Below are 4,810 nucleotides of genomic sequence, written 5' to 3' on the forward strand. Positions count from 1 at the left end.
AGCATTACTGCCCTCTCTCTCTCTCTCTCTCTCGCTCCCTCTCTCTCCTCCTCCACTGTCACCACTCATTATCTCCCTGATAGGAATCCTGTGTGGTGGCACTGGAAGTGAATCTTAGTACTTGGAAAAATTCCTGACCAAAAATATGCATCCATCCATGAAAAACACCCACCTGTTTGTTTTGTGGGGTTTTTTTTGTTTCCCTTGCATCTGACTCAACAGTTTTGATTGTATTATGATGTAATTCAGTGGCTGTGGGTTAGAAATTCCCACTTTTGTGCATTTTTGAACACTACTGATATTGTTATTGTGTATATAAGAAGAGAGAAGCAGTCTTACACTGAACAACATGGATAAAGCTGCTTATATTCTGTGACTGTGTGATTGGAGAGTATTTGTCAGGTGGAAGGCAAGAACAGGACCCAAACACAGGACTTCCTGGTTAGAGGCAGTGAATTTATTTACAGTGAGAAGTGAAGGGTAAAAAATAAACAGTTCAAAAAAGTCGTGGCTCAGTTTGTGGTTACTCAATCTGCAATCTGGGGTTCGGGCCACTCCACCACAGCCTTAATCTCGGCCATCTCCGCCCGGAGCTGCTCCTGTTCTACAATGAAACCAACAAATGTGGAACTTGCATTTCTCACCTTTTACAAACAGAGGTTTCTCTAGTAGCCACTGAAGAACAAGGCAAACAGGATTCTCATGACCGGACAGGGTCTTCGGAAACATCAGAAAGTTGCCAAGGTAAACAAAAACAAAGTGATTCATGAAGTCCCTCAAAATGTCGTTCACCGGAGCCTGGAAAACCTCCGCAACCAGATGGTAAGCAACCAGATGGTATGCGTTGCAAAGCTCAAGTTTGGTGAAAATGGTGTCCCCTGCAGTAACTCCAAGGCTGAGGACAACAGGGCAGAGGGTACTTATTTTTAACTGTGATTTTGTTTAGTAAGCGGAAGTCGATACAAGTATATACAAAGTGTCTGTACACTTTCTTTTCCACAAAGAGTGAAAAGAACAGTGAGACTTGAAAAGCAAACTGTTCCAAAGTCGTGACTCTGTTCGTGGTTACTCCTGACTCCTGTGCAGTGCTCTTGGTCAGTGGTATGTGGTGAAATCCCACACACAATATTTACAGGTGTGCTCTGCTCCCGCCAAACTTTCTTTCCCAGGTTCCTAACAAAACAAGATGTGACGATTAGATTAACGTTTCTCCAGGACGAGGGATAAAGACACCTCAGAGCCGGGGCTGTGCTGACGATGTCACTCCAGCGTCAACTGAAGTCCAGCCACTCTGTTAGACTGCTGACGAGGATCATCAGCTGCAGCTCGTGAATCTTAATTGGTGGAAGATATGGCTGGCTTCAGCGAGGGAACTCCTTAGGCCTGGTGTTGCCTGTAAACCAGCACACAGGCCACACACACTCACACACACATACCCACATAGAAGGAAGCAGGGGACTGGGAGAGAACATAACAAAAATAGATCGACCGGCGAGGACTGACGTACCATGACAGTATTTATCTGAGGACAGATAATAAAGACATGCGGTCGTGTTTGTGTCTGCACACCAAGACAACTTGTAATTCTGCAGAGATTCCCATAAAAATCAAACAAAAAAAACCCCTTTGGTATTCTTAAATCGTTGAACTCATGCCAAACAGATAATACCACTTAGCTGAAAGGAGGAGGAAGAAAAGGAAGGTAAAAGGAGCAGGGAAATGTATGAGGAGAATAATTACAGCAGCAATACATTAGGTTGTCTTCGAATATCTTTCTAGCTTCTCAATTTTTTTTAAATATTTCATTTTCATTTTGAAGAGATAGTTTGATATTTATGCAAAGACATAAATTGGCTTTCTTGTTGTGAGTTATGTAATATAATCAAATTAAAGCCACAGGGAAACAGATGGTGTGTTTGTAAATGAAGGTACCAACTAAATTCACCTATCAACACTTGGATAGCTCACTAATTAACATACGTTTCATTTGATGAAGCTGCACAAAAGCTGAAATTGAAAGGGGGATTATTTTTTAGGGGTTGAGCACATTGACTTTCTTGGGTCTTGCAGTTGAGAGGATGTTTCCTTTGGCCAGAGCCTGGCCACATGTGTCCCTCCGGTCTGTCTTTAGGACAAACTAAAATATGTTCAGGATACATGAATAAAAGATGGATGCAGCATCTGTTTCTGGAAGTGCCTTAACCCTGTATTGTTTTGAATCGACATCAAAGGTAACGTCTGTGGTTTCAGTAAAAAATCAGACTGTAAGAAGATGAAGTAAACTTCATGACCACAGAAAATGCCATCGTAATGGGTTTACATTGTGAATTTGTCACTGGAGGCCGGTACATGGATGTGGATCCAAATACAGACACCAAGTGGAACACCGATAAGATTTAAACAAGCTTTGTTGTGAACACAGATTAGAAATGGCAAGATGAGGGCACATAGTGGGGAGTCTCTATCGGGGAGGCACTGGAACAGCGAGAGCTAGGTCAGGTTATGAGAGTGAGGAGTTAATGCAGGGAGGAGAGAGGAATACTGATTCTGCAGGCTTGCAGGCGGAGGTTGTGAGGCTCTGAGGAGGGCAGCCGAGTGAGCATTCGAGAGGTGAGTGAGTGACTCTTGTTCCAACCTTGTTTTCCTCATAATACAGAAGAGATGACAGGCAGGGGGACAAGCAGGTAAAAGCAGTTTTAATTCCAGTGAGTGGGTTGCAGAGAGGTGTGGAGAATCTTGCCAAGGAGACCAGGTTATTGAGCTGCAGGGGAGTAAAGCAGTGATATCACGAAGAAACTGGAGGCACAAGGAAATCAAGGTAAGTACAGAGCATGAACACGAAAACAAGTAGCAATGAAAACCACCACGAGTTAGCTGACAAACTGGCGGAGAATAGAAGACTGCGCTGGTCTTAAATACAGCCTTTCTGATTGTCACCAATGGATGAGAGGTAAGTAGGGCAGTTGAGGGAACAGGGCTCCGCCCAGAAGGCGGTCAGAGGTAGACACAGGAAGGCAGTGGAAGCCAGACGCTCCCTCTGATCCTGACAGAATTACTGTTTTCTGCCTTAATTAGAAAGAAAGTTTTTACTGCTCAGTACACCATTAATGCTTCCATAGAAAGTAAGGACATGCCTTTGGAAGGACTTGCCAGAAGAAAGCCTCTTCTGTCTAAAATAAATATGGCAAAGTTGCATCTGGATAAACAACAAGACCTCTAGAACAATGTCTGTTGGATAAACAAGGCCAAAGTGGAGATGTTTGAATGTTTGATGAAAACCAGACGAAGCAATAACATTTCATACCAAGGAGAGAGGAGTTTGGCTTGTTTTGCAGCCACATTACTTCAGCACCTTGCATTCACTGAGTTGACCATGAACAGATCTGTATACCAAAGTATTCAAATCTGAGGTCATCTTTCCAGCAGCTAAAGCTTGCCTAGAAGTAGGACATTAAACAGGAAAATGATCCCAAGCATACTCATAAATCTGCAACAGAGGGTGTTAAAATGACCCAGTCATTGGGTCACACATTGGTTTGTATATGTGCAATTTGCTAATAATTTAGCACTGAAATGTAGACAAACCCATTAATAATGGCATGACTGTCATTTCTACCAGCTGTGCAGCAGGTTCAAGTGCATGCTATTCAAGATGAGGAAGGCTGATATATTTTTTTCAACAGGCTGTCAGTGTGAAAGTAATGTATTCATTTGATAGAGTGAAAGGTTTCTTTACATTGTCTTTTTAAACATTTTTTATCACCTCGGGTTGTCAACAAATCCAATTCTGTTATTTTTGCATAGTTTAACACACAGACAAGCACACACATTGGACTGTTTATCAGAAACATACTGCTGTAAACCAAACCGTTATTGACTCACTGAATGAGAAACTAAAATCGTGTGTTTCTTGGCCATCCAACAATTACCACACCTTTGGAAGGATTGTCATTGTCATGTTGACAGAAGGACTCTGGCATTCATGAGATATGGGGGTAGTCAGTACACAACGCAATAACATAGTGCTTCACTGCCCACTGTTACTGATTGTTTAACAAGCCAATGCCATGATTTACTGACACTATAACTACCTGATGTGAATATATTGTAATGACCTGGCTGGGGTTGTTAGCCAGGTGCATTCTGGGTATTGTGTTGTCTCTGTGTTTTCTATCGTTCTGCTAGTTCATATGTGTTTGATTTGCATGTTGTGTTAGTGTTATGTTAATGTAAGCCACAGTGAAGTTGATGTGTGTTCTGTGGAGGGGGGTGAATTGGCATGGTTGGCTGACACCGCGACTCTATGTGGTGGGAGCGTGATAGGGGTTCGGTGTCAGCAGTGTTACGTTGTTGTTGAAAAAGATGGTGAATAAATGCCTGTGGTGAACCACTACTGCCTCCTGCTGGATTATTCGGGGATTACCAGTCTGCTGCTGAGACGCTCGGGGTCATGCGGTGTACGAGGCACGAGCGCTCTCCATTCATTGCGAAGTTTAGCGATAGCTGCTAGCGCCCCGCTAGCCGTTTAGCTAGTGAGCAGTTTAGCCAGTCAGCTCCCCAAACCCACAGTCGCTACAATTGGTGTCAGAAGTGGGATTCATGAGTGTCTAGCAGACACTATGGAGCCGACCATAGGCGAATTAGAGCGTGTAATCCGAGACAACAGCTCGCTTCTGGAAAGCATGGCTGCCGAGACCCAGCGGAGAAGACCCGAGCTGGGGCGGCCAGAGGGCCACAGCGCGCCCCGGAACAGCCACCCCCTGCTCTCCCTGCGACGGGAGGGGATTCCTGGGGCCGCACCACAGCTTCC

The sequence above is a fragment of the Rhamphochromis longiceps genome, linkage group LG2 (genome assembly GCF_057381845.1).
Source record: "Rhamphochromis longiceps isolate RC_006_pf linkage group LG2, R_longiceps_female_GT1.1, whole genome shotgun sequence".
Lineage (NCBI taxonomy): Eukaryota > Metazoa > Chordata > Actinopteri > Cichliformes > Cichlidae > Rhamphochromis > Rhamphochromis longiceps.